The sequence below is a fragment of the Apostichopus japonicus genome, chromosome 13 (assembly GCF_037975245.1).
Source record: "Apostichopus japonicus isolate 1M-3 chromosome 13, ASM3797524v1, whole genome shotgun sequence".
In the NCBI taxonomy this organism is placed as follows: Eukaryota; Metazoa; Echinodermata; class Holothuroidea; order Aspidochirotida; family Stichopodidae; genus Apostichopus; species Apostichopus japonicus.
In genome coordinates, this window is record NC_092573.1 from 25,277,897 (window position 1) to 25,291,281 (window position 13,385).

At 40.9% G+C, this 13,385-nt stretch overlaps 1 pseudogene; it reads right to left on the minus strand.

The window, feature by feature from the left end:
- Positions 1 to 6,056: 6,056 nt before the first annotated feature.
- LOC139979256 (U2 spliceosomal RNA) lies at positions 6,057 to 6,274 on the minus strand (annotated as a pseudogene).
- Positions 6,275 to 13,385: the final 7,111 nt, after the last annotated feature.

Here is a 13,385-nt window from a genome sequence, read left to right on the forward strand (position 1 = left end):
CTTTCAGAAATGGAACTAAATTACCGCGAATTGTTTATTCAAGGAAATAAAGGTTTGTGAATCTCTGTTAGTTTGACCGTGCAATATCCATGGAACATGTAAGGTTAAAAAAAAACTATATACCCTATGTATAAGAAACACTGCATGTAAACAGTTAGCTTACATGACATTGAGGTATGCCTCGTGGGATGAATCAACCAACCCGGGTCTGTCCCCATTGATCATCCACCAATAATTTGTGTTTGTGCTCCACAATCAAAGTAATTTTGTCCCTATAAGTTTATCACTTATACTGGTATGTCCATTAGCAGTGGCAATTAAAATGTAGTACGAATGAGACGGCGAAAGGGTTCACCTTAAAACGAGGACCTATGATAGCCTACATATTATAGACTTATTTAATACTCATAGACAAAGACAAATAGGCTAAGTGCACGGCATTGTTGGATATAGAACCAATAAACCATGAATATAGCGGATTAAGGAGCAAAGAACAGATTACATATGTTTGTAGAACTGATAGTTGTTAAGGGGTCTCAAGTCTTTCTTGAGGCCGGTGATGTGAGACTTAATATTATTACTATTACTAACTTTATTTATCCTTTCATTTTTCCATTTTTATTTGCATTCATCTCTTCGGCACAAGAAATTATGTTAAAATGAAAGATCAATCTATTTCATGGTATAAAAAAAATAGTAAAAAACTTCATTCCCTTTATCAATATTGCAATAAATCTCTTTAGCAGTTAAATTTCTTTGTGCTTTTTGTTATTAATAAGTATATGCATTTCAACACTCAAGAAAATAATATTATTATAATTCCTCGATAATTAACATTATTCATATCATCGATAATTAATATCATTTTATCGATAATTAATATTATTTATTTCATCAATAATTAATATCATTTCATCGATAATTAATATGATGCCATAAACGAAGGAGTGGGCAATAGACTTGATTACCGCATTCCCCACCTACATCCAGGACTCCCCGTCTAATAGCAAACTATATGGGCAGAATACACCATATGTACGTACTTATAGAGTATTATTGGTCTCCAATATGACCGGAATTACCGGAATGCATATAATCTTTGAATTGCTTTTAGTAGTTGTGCAGTTGGTAGGATAACGTGGAATCTGCCGTCAGTTGTTTTAGTTGATCCTTCTAAACTGTTGCTTCCCGTGGATGTTAATTCAAGCTAGGTCACGATATGCATTATGAATTGAAGGCGCAACTACCTGTATCTGGTGTGTTTGTATACATACATTATAAATACCAGGAGAGCAGCCAGTGGCGGAGCTAGGGGTATTGGTCAGGGGGGCGAGAATGGTCTGTAGGGGCGCTATCGACACTATCTAAGCGGAGCGCCACCACAGGTTGGCGCGGAGCTTGCAGAATTTGTTTTGAGTAAAGATACTCCCTAGATCGCCGGAAATGACCCTTTCCGGGCTAATTTTATTAAAAAAAATTACCATAAAGACCTCCGTTAGAGCATTTTGTCAGAAAATTGCACCAACAAAATGTGACAAATGTCAATAGGTAGAGGAGAGTGCAATAAAAAAGTCAATAATCGCGAATAAAAAGTGGTAAAAAGCTGAAAAGGGCGCCAGCAGTCCATTTGAGTCCTGTATGGACGCTCCGCCACTGAGAGCAGCTTCAATTGTTGTTGGTTTTGGCCCACCCATGCAGTCGCTCTATTCTCGTTGACTGGGTGGGCAACGCTGGATTTTCTGATTTTCCATGCAATTATACAATAGTAATTTCAACGTTGTTTAAAAACAAACACTGCTTGGGGTATTTTTAATATATAAAAACAAACAGAATGTATTCCATATAATTATTTTCATATAAACCCTGCAGGCTATTATCAGTGACTGTTATCTACCTTCAGTTGGGTTGAAAAACATTCAGTCCGATTAATTTGTTAAAAGTTACAATAATATATCAGCACAACCTTGCGTTGTTATTAAACTACATAATGTAAGATTTAAATATGCCTCAGAATACACCGATGGACGTCAACAAGTTTTAGGACCCCAACATCCCCCATCATTGGGGGGGGGGGGTCGTATGCAATGACCCTACAGCCAAATCCCTCATTCGTAAAATTGAGATCCGTCTAGAGCCCGAGCTCATGCCCTAGTTCTACCTAAATATGTCGGGGGATTTTTGGAATCTCCTCTCCCAGCCCAGCTTTGAAATGATGTGCACGTTGTACTAGGTATTATAAACCACAGAGGCGTTGATCCGTTTTCAGGATTGAAGGGCGCAAATTCACGACCGATACAAGCATTCCATGAATGCAAATGCACTTGAACTGAATCCTCTCCCCCCAGCCCCCAGCCCCCATCCCCCAGCCCCCCAGCCTACTCCATACGTATATTTACAGGAAGTAATTTAGTTCATTGTAAGAATCTACCAAAACGTGAGGAGGGGAGGGGGGTGGGGCAGAGAACTTGTGAGCCGTTTGTGAACCCATTTTATTTATGCTCCATTTGTTTTTAAGTGTAATCGCTTTTCTTGAAAATTCAAATTTCTCTCAAAATTCCTACCATTTCTTTCAATATTGGAAGACTGAGAAAATAGATTTCTACTTTTTTACTTTTTCGAAATTTTGACTACTTTATCTCAAATTGTCCATAATATCCTCAACGTTTCTTTTTATATCGAAATATTGACTTATTATATCAAAATAGCAACTTTCCTTTCTTAGAAAATTCGACGGATTTTGAAGGTATATGAAACAAGTGATCTTTTATTTATTTTATTACCATTGTCATTTTTGCCTGGCTATCTCTTACCTGATACAAAGAGCCAGCTGAATGATCGAACACTGACATGGAGTGCATCTATAGTTACAAAGTGGTTGAGGGGAGGGAGGGGGTGGGTGTGGGGATGAAACTTACTACTGTAGTTGTATTTATTGCAATAATTTCATGAATACTATATGACTTCTGGAAAAGGTGTTTGCAAGTGTTTATTCTAAACAGGTGCTTTAATATTCATATTTTAGGGCTTTGTTTATGAATCCACTAGCAATGGGGGGGGGGGGGTGGGTGGGGGCGATCCTACATTTGGCCCAAATTTTAACCAATGTGGGAGCGGGTACATACCCCTTCGCGGCGTCAGATCAACGCCCCTGATACCTTAGCCACAGTTAGACAACTTCTCTCATCACAAATGTTCATGATATAATTTGACATAATATCCACGTAAGTAATTCTCATTCTTCTATTAAAGACATAGGCCCCTAACCTTTTGGGTTGTTGTTTTATGCATATCTCTGATAGGAATATGAAGAAAAAAACTGTATAGGCAAAATCTACTAGGTCAGTAAAATAATTTTAATGGGTGGACGGGTAAGCTTCAATTTACTGGGCGGGCAAAATAACTTACCGGGTGGAGCCTTGCCCACCCAGATAGTGTGTTATTTACTTCCCTGTGTTCGCTTCGTGTAGTCCCATATCTTTGATATAATTATAATCGTATATAGTCGCCTCACATATTTTCTTTAATCCAAGGGCGTAGGAACCGGGGGGCTGGGGGGGGGGCGCCAGCCCCCAGTGAAAAATATGGGGGCGGAAGTATCATTTCGCCCCCGCGCTTCGCAAGTCAGAAAACCCCTTTTTTCACATGGTGATGACTTGTTTGTGCGATTGTGGATAATCATCAGTAAGGAACTAACTGCCCTTGGTGCTCAGAACATTTTGGCAGAAAAAAATCTCATTCGGAGCACCAAATTGCATCTAAGGCCAGGTGAAAATGCAAAATTACTTACAAAATGGAGCGGGTGTTGAAGTGTGCTATATTGCACCAAATTTCATCTGAGGCCACCTGGAAATGAAAACAAATTCCAAAGGGGAGGGGCACACTTCCTCCCCTTATACCCCTCCCCCAGGCCGGCCATCAGTCTTCAGCCCCCCCCCCCCCCACTCAAAAGTACCTTCCTACGCCACTGCTTTAGTCGCTAGAGTATAGCACTCTTTTTCATTTTTGCTTCAGCACCATCTACCTCTCAACATCGAGTGTACTCATTCTCGCGGAAAGTGACTTTCAGACAGCAAATATCAAACACTGGCAGTAGTAATTTTCTAGCGTGTTAGATCTATCTATGAAGTGAAATTGCATGTTCAGAAAAAAAATCACACCCAGACAGATTTTTAGTGTCACTTTGTATACTCTTGGCACGATTCCAAATTCACGAATTCACGTAGTTTAATTGTGTGGTTATTAACAGACACACCAATGTAAAGGTCAGCATTTTTGGGTGTTTTATACAGCAGCTGAATTGTACTACGATCGCTACAATCACAAAAGGGCTTGACGTAGGTGTGGTTAAGGTACGTCACGTTTCAACCAATAGTGACAGAGCATTTTATCTCAATAGCTGAGGTCATGTTATGTTTACGCTGACTGCACACACACACAGAAGCTATATGTATGCCAATTGATATGAAGTCTAGCCATCCCTTCCCACCACCTTCCGTTTCCAACTCAATCTCCGGATTTATGTAAACTGGTAGGAGACTGTCTATTCTAGATGAGGTTACGCTTGTATTTAAGTAGTCTTGGCCAAGTCGTTTGTAATACTCTCCCATGCAAACTGTACATGCCCCATGGAGCAGGGAGTTGTTAACAAATCCCTGCTCAGGGTCCGTTTCTGCCTATCACGAATGTGCCTGCCCACTGTACTTTACATGCCCGAGGATCTGTCCTATACAAACCTAGTATCAATCGAAAGCGTTGCCGGGGGCGTTCTATGGGCAGTACAGTAAATCATGGTCTGTTTTTACCTCCATGAGCAAATAGATACGAGAAAATAGCTTTGTGAAAAAGAAAAGTACACTAGGTTGTTCATACTAGGTTCTTAACAAGACTAGTATTTCAGTGTTGCTGCAGTCTACCGTTACAAGTTCGATGCAGACTAATTAATTATATTAATTTTTATTGACTAAATCAAATACAGAAAAGTAGCTGGCAGAGAGTTCAGCAAGTGACCCAGCTTAAAACGACCCAGCTCAAAGCGACCCATCTACGGTTTTCTGGTTAGAGAGAACTATAGTGTTTTTCAATACTACAAACTGTCTTTTCAGTATTAGACGCAGAGACAAGAAAGTTCCCTTATATATGCAGTGAATGTTCTCTTCTCGGCAATAATATAACACATGGAGCTGGGCTTTCATATCTCAATGATGTGAGACTGGCAAACGTTGACTACCCTTTGTGTGTTTAACTTATAACAAGTTTCAACACCGTGCTTGTCAACCACTGAAGCTATAGTAACACGCACAGACATGAGAGTACAACACTTCAATGTACTAGAAAATATACACAGTGGCGGCACAAGCCCTTGCAATCTGGTGAGGGGGAGGGTGGGGCTAGGGGACGGCATATATGGGGGGATATAACACTGATATGGGAGAGGGTCTAAATGAAGGGTTCTTCTCTCCCCTTTGGGATTTTTCTACAAATAAAGTGACTTGGATATAACATTTGACAAATTTTCACATTAATGCATTGCAGTGGAAGCAGTTTCTGATACAAGCGATTATAGACTACTTCTATATATTTTGGATAAGTAGCAGATCTGATTGGGGTAAAACTGGGGGAGGGGGAAGGAGAAATCTGGGGGAGGGGGCATTGGCCCCCATGTACCCAGTAGCGCCGCCACTGACCATACAATAACCAAAACCAACAAAGTCAAGCACTACAAGAAGTTAAAATTCTTCTTTCAACCTACCCATAAAATATCTGCCCCATTCAAGCACACGTACCGCCACTCCCCGCTCCCACCCACGTTCTGAATTCGAGAGAACAAGTGTATCTCAATACTGCACCTACATAATGTCAACTAGCGTCTACTGGTTGATTCTTGCTCATGCAATGTTTATATGTGCACAGGTGTACATTAATTGAGACTGTGATTTAATCTCCCACTGATAGCTCAGTCAGTCCGCTTTACTAACATTAGTTTCAGTACATAGCAGGAATATAGAGAAAATGGCATTTGTGTGCTGGTGTGCTAGTGTACAAAGATTGCCGTAGTCATTAGTTATCATACTGTATCAGAAAGATACTTTTTAAGAAAAAGTCACCCAGGAAAGAACCTGGGCACGAAAACCAAACTACCAAACGACTGATCCGCTCTCAGCCCCAGTCCCCTTGCATCGGGACTGTGACTGTGTGATCATCGTCAGGTGTGTATCACCATTCCCTAAGGGAACAGATACTACACATGATCTTAGCCAAAAGGCCGAGAAGCATTAGTTATCATACTGTATCAGAAAGTGCGACCGTGACTTAACCCTCTTGAGAGTACAATTACAGCGAAAAACTGTTGGCGTCATGATTACTCTCCCCAGTGTTAACTTTGCCAAGTCATCCTGTTATTAAATTAGAAAGCTATTTGGAAATCAATCCTTATATTTTGGTTTGCGGGGGGTATCTGACGTATAGAATGTGGGCGCAGAGCATTTGTTGCCAAACAGATGGCAGGAAACGATTTCGATCGATATGTAAAGACAGGCTTGGAATCGCTGTGATAAAATCAACAACAAATCACGTGTCAAAACACGACATAGCCGGGAATAGTCTCAGACAATCCGGGTTTGCAGGGTAATTGCTCTGTAATGGTGAAACGATCTGTTGGTTATCCAGACGGAGATAAGTTCCGTTTTCGCTTGTAATAAGAACAAAAATTCTAAAATTAACAGGCAAGGAAATAATTATATAGAAAACCTGCGTAAAATCTGAGACGTATACCGGCGTACAAGTTAATCTCAGAGATTCATGTGCAATAACGACTGCATCATAAAACCGAATCCTAATTACAATTAGTTATGAGATGCTCCCGCATGCAGGCTATTGCCTACAGCTGCGGTACTTATCATGTAAAACTATATAACCGGTCTACTATAGAACCGAATAAAATATACAGAACGAATATTTGATCAACTAAACTGACCTATTAGGCGTCTGAGAATAATTACCAAGTTTGAAAGAAATCATATTCAATCAAAGGGAAGGGTTGGGGGAGAGGGATGGAAGACGGATGGGGAGGTGGGGATGGAACTTGAAGGGGTGGGGAGAGGGGATGGAATAGGGTTGGGGGATTACCGTGGATTTATCTACTAGATAAAGTGAAAGATGTATAGTTATATACCGTGATCAATTGATTAAAGGTAGGTATATAGTTGAATTGGTATTTCTTTTTTGCTTCGTTTGAACGCCTATTCATCTAAATGATGATGCGAAACGCATACACTTGCATAATATGAATAATTATGCAAGATAGCCACGTATATAGTAGGTGGTTCCCCGTGCTATATATATATATCTATATAATTCAATAAATTTGTTTTCAGAACCGGGCATAAAGCTTTTCTTTAAGTTAAGGATTTTGATATTTGAAATAACAATAACAACTTTCAGATTTTAATCCTACGCATTCGCTGGTGATATGATCTATGTGGGTGTGGTTCTGTTACACGACATGGTGAAGAAGACAAGGCACACATTGACCACTTGTCACCAACTTTGTCGGACAGCAGGACAATTTCAAACCTTTTGGTCAGAAAAACAAGTTGTGATTCGATGGGATGTAGTCGACTTATCTTTCTCCTGGGATCACGTGGCACACATACCTGACCAGAGGGGAGGTCAGATGGGGGATACATCCCCAGGGTCAACCATGGGAACCGGGGTCAAACGGGGACCGGTGAAGTATGAGATATACAGAATATATATTCTCGTTTTCATAATATACCAATATATGGGGAAATGTGAAGACTCCGAAAATGACGGCCGGTGACATAATAGCCCCCTTGGGTTTGGCCCGACCATACCCTCGACACATCTGGTAGCACATGATAATGACAGATAACATATGAGGAAGGGTGACTCCCCAGCCTTTCGGGTGAGAAAGGAAAGGGGGGCTTCGTGGTGAGAAAGGGAAGGAGGGGGGCTGAGAGGAGAGGTGGTACCAAATAGAACTAAGACTCACGATTATACATGATAATATAAGAAAACATAACAAATAGTAACATGAGAAAGTGTATAGGTCTATCCGTGATATAGCCATTGTATCGTACATTGGATTGTTTCGTATCACCTTACGGACGGCCACGAAAATTCGGGGGAACCTGATCTGAGAGGCGCTATTGATATGTTACAGGTAGGATCAATTTATCCTTTGTTTCTACGAAATGTATGTCCGACAATAGTTTATAAATCGATCGTGGAACGAAACCAATACCTGACAGAGATTTTATAGTACTCAACTAATCCAGCAACATTTAAAACAGAGAATCCAACTCCACACGCAGACCAGAGCTAGAACAGACTGACGAACATGAACAGTTGCGCCATCTGGCATCACCGACATCGCCAGGAACTGCGAAACTGCCAGGGTCGAGATGGGAGGCCCTCCTAAGATAAAGTGTAGATGGTTAACCAATTTCAGAGTATAACTATCCTATTTTCATGAGCGGATCCAGGAAGTTGTCCAATATCACCTTCTGAAGTTTCTGTTGGCACCAAAAGTTAACACCAAACACATTTTTAATCAAAACAATGTACACAGTGGAACTTGTTTTAGTACGCTATATTAGTGCTTGTTAAAAATTCTCGAATCTGATTGACCCATTGTCGTCATCTGGACCGTGCAAAGGGTGTGAAGAAACAATTAATCCCGGCCCCATAATACTAACAATTTAGTTGTGTAATACAGGAGCCTGAAGCATCTCGGAATAACAAAGACTCTAAACTAATCGGGCCCCTAGGCTGATCCAGACTATTTCATACGCCGATTCGTATACTATAATTTTTTGTACGATTCAGCACTGGCTTTAAAACAAGGAATATAAATATTGGAGACCCGCGCGAGTAATGACTACCTCCTACTCCTCCCACCCCTACATATAAACACGCACATAACACGCACGTATAGCCGAATGTCTTTAGGACGGCTGCTTATCCGTCTATGCCGGCGGGGGCGTCATTCATGGGGCGGCAGGGGACACGCCCCCACTTTTTGAAGCGTGGGGTATACAATATCAAATGGTTTAGTGACTGACTCGTGTAGGCGCTTAACCTAGCAGGCTCAGGCTTATGAGATACACGAGTCAGTACTCGTGTATCTCATATAGGGAGCTCAAATATTGTGCTACACGAGTTTAGTAGTTATTAATGTTTTATTCTTATCTGCTCAACCCCAGAAAGTATAAAAAAATTATCCGGTGATGAAACCTAACGCAATGGAAGAATAATGTCGAGGAGAAAGCAACCGCCTGCTACAATGTAACATGATTAGCGTGTATGGAATACTGCTGACGGAGATAACAAATATAAACACAGGTCACGAGGCAGTTATAGTTTACTACCACGAATGTGGGTGAAGCCCACACGTGCTTATGGATTACATCATCATCTTGTCGGGTGGCTTCCCAATTCAACATTTTAACTCAAATTTGGAATCTAAAGCTAAAACTTGAATAGTTTCATTTGTCATTTCGGTGAGACCGTCAATGTTTTGTTTTGCATATTCATGACTTAACTCACATCTAGGCGTGGTATAGCTCTTATAATAAGAATGGGTTTTTTTCTTCAAAAGTGCTTTCCAAAATTTTACCGTTTTTACACCTTTTCCCGTTAGTTTTAATCAAAACACACTCACATATTCAGTCATTTAATGAAATTTCTCATCCATGAACAACACAGGTAGCAGGTGCGTATCCAGGGGGGGGGGGCGTTGGGGGCGCGCGCCCCCCGGGTAAGGAAAAGAGGAGAGAAAAAAAAGAGAAGAAAAAAGGGAAAAGGAGGGGAAAAAAGAAAAGGAGGAGAGGAAGGAAGGGAAAAGAAAAAGAAAAAAAAGAGAAAAAGGAGAAAAGGAGGGAGTAGAAGATAGCCAAGACCTCGGGAAGAGAAAGATCCCTATTATATACACAGGGTAGCCAGTGACAGATCAAGGATTACGGAGGGGGTGTGCGCCTCACCCTACCCCTTACCCCGACAACTCCTTTTTTGACGTTTCCGTTTTTCCTCTCTCACTAATGTACTTGAACTCGACCGAGTCGTCGGGGAACATAACGCATTTCGGGAAGGGGGCGACCGCCCCCCCCCCCGAGCAAATTTTCTTTATGACATCGCTAGTAATTTCAAAATAGACAATGCTTAGATGCAACTTACAAGGCCTGGGAAGTGTCATTTCCAGCGATCTGGGAGGCATTTTCGGCCAAAATTTTTTTTGTACGCTTCGCGCCAACTCATGGTGGCGCTTCGCTTAGATAGTTTGCCTACAGCAAGGGCGGCGGAACCGGGGGGGGGGGGGCACAGGGGGCACGTGCCCCCCACTTTTCCTCAGGATAAAAATGTGCCCTTTTTCTACATAAAAATTTCTAAATAAAAAAAGAGTTTACAAAGCGAAACCCACGTCGAATGAAATATTTCGAGAAGTTTTAAATGTTTACTACCACAGGCGTAGGAGCCCAATTTGATTTGGGGGGATGTAACGACTTGCCCGAAAAATATTACCAAAATTTTTCGCGCGCGGAGCGCGCGTTCAACATCTCAATGTGCATATCATATAGGCATGCGTTGGTTATTACATCGCATGCCAATAACATACAATCATTTGCCGTGTTATAACCCTTCCAAATTGGTTATAATTATTCGGAAAGTCGTTACAATAATAATGATCATAATAATATCAGTTTAACCATTGAAAAACACATGGAAATTTTTCTTTCTTTCAGTATTTTAAAATATTTCATTTGCTTTCATGCATGTATCGATCGCGTGTGCAGGGACTTGGACTTTATAATGATTTCACCTCATTGTGTCTTTTTCTTGTTTCCCAATTTGCACATTAGATATTGCAGTGCTAGTATGCATTGTTTCCTTGAGAGGGGGGGGGGTGGCGTTGATGGAGTGATGTGTATACGCAAATAAGATAATACAATAAGAGTTATAAAGGGTACTAAATATCAGGCTGCATCAATCCAATCGAATTTCTGCAAAGTGCCCTTCGACTTTGGTGCCCCCCAGATTAAAAGTGCTTCCGCCGCCCTTGTTACAGGCTTCGCCCTCCCTTGCCAATTACTCGCTACACGCCTGTTCGAATTTGTAAAGCAAAGAGCAGATATAACATCATATCAATGAGCATTGAAATGCATGTTCCACGATGAACAGCCTCAAAAACTGTCAATGTGTGTAGTCATAGGCGTAGGAGCCAGATTGGATTTGGGGGCTGTAATGACTTGCCCGAAAAAAAAGCCAAAATTTTTCGCGCGCAAAGCGCGCATTCAACATGTCGATGCCAATATCATATAGGCAGGATCGGTCATTACATTGTATGGCATCGTGTACCGCACGGTCCGTCAAAGTTGCACAGTATACCGCCGGATGCTAATGTAAACAACCAAATGTCTTATGCAGATGGAGAAAAAGCATACAAATCCATTTATGTCAAAACTCTCTTTTACAAAGGTAATGTCGGCCAAGCTTACAACTTTATTTCAATTACCAAGGAGATCATTTTAAGCTATTCATTGCTATTTATTTTTCTTTCAGTAGGTGCCCGAAAAAAATGGGAAAACAATTGGGGGGGGGGGGGGGCTGCAGCCCCCGCATCCTACGGGACCTACGCCTATGAGTGAAGTGTTCGGTTTCGATATACCTCATATCGGAAATATCTGCTATTTTTCTGTTCCTTCAACCAAGTTTGTAAAAGCCATTATAAGAGGTTGCAATATTTCTACACCAATAAATTAACTGTGTCGGAATTTTAGAAAATTTCCTCACCAACATGCTTCATCATACTTTCCTCTACTCGTGCAATTTTGACCTGTCTATTAGGGGTTCAAGGAGGTTTTTCTATAATGGTTGTCTATAGATTGAATTTTGTGCAACATTATGGGTATGTTTTCAAGTGATTTTATTCACGAGAAAAGTGAATTTTCAAATTCTCAACAAGTAATGGGCTTAAAACCTTGAAAAGTGGGGCTTTCGGATATTGTGGGCCGTGACGTAGAATAACCTACAAAAGCAATGATCCATAGAACATGCAATCAGGTCGAACATGATGTGTGACTGGTGACAATCTTCAAAATGGTTATGGATGGAAAAAACTTTGGGGAAAAACTTGGTTCTCATGCAAAAGTCTACATCTGGTTGCTCATTTTCAAGCCCGAGAAGTGCCATTCCGGTGATCTGGGGGGTATCAAAACCAGAAATTTTCTTGTACGCTCCGCGCCAACCCATGGTGGCGCTCCGCTTAGATAGTAATTCGCGCCCCCCGGGTTAGAAAATCCTGGATACGCGCCTGGGTAGGGTATCGAAACATTAAGGAAAACATAACTTCGAACATTATCTTATGTATATTTTTCTTTTTCGGTACGCACGTAATGGCTTTAATTATTCATGGAATTTTAGGCAGGAATAGTCCATTAAAGGTTCAGTTCCCTGTGTGTCTAACAGTCATGTCATATTGCATGTGTTATAATCGTATGTGCATCGTTGCATGGTTCCATCTCGTTAATGGCATATATCAGAGTCACACATCACCGGCTTCTGCGTAGGTAGAACTAGAACGTTCCAATATTTCAAGTCATAGACATAGACTAAGAAAAGATCAAATTTGTTTCTCTCTGCTACATGGATGACGTCACCCATTGAGTTAGTAAATGCAGCTGTAAAGCATAGACCGCCATGATGAAAGATTAATGCATACATCGATCATTAATTAATCTCTCGAACGGGCTGTTCAGCGGCCGATGAGGCTCTTAACTTGCTCAACTGTACTGAGAGTCAGTGTATGGTAGCATACACCTATTAAATTCCAATTGACTTACACACTAATTCGTCAAAGTAATGTAGTTTCGACGACATCATACCAAAACGTCAAAAACTGAGAATTACCGTTTTGTCGAGATGTAGGCCTATCTCGCCAAAACTACAATTTTAAGATAAATTGTCATTTTCACGAATTTATGTTCCACGCCAAAATGTCAATTTTCATATTTCTGTGATTTCGATGAGTTGGTATTGGTCGACGAAATGTTAATCTTTAGCGTCTTGTCATTTTGGCGAATTGTTGCATCTCATCAAACATCAATTGACATATGTCCCGTCTACGCTTCCGTACAGAAAACATTCTAGTCTCACGCTATAGATAACGTCCGGTCGAGTAAACCATTAAGATTACAGTGTATTTCTCTAAGCTGTAACTAGGGAACCTTGCATCCTCCTTACATTAGTACATACAGTAGATGGCGCACAATGGATACGAGACAACAATGCGGCTGGACAATGCTGGTAAGAGAACCGTAGTCAATAAACATCGATTGAATAGTCCTGATTGAATTAGTCCTGTCACCGTT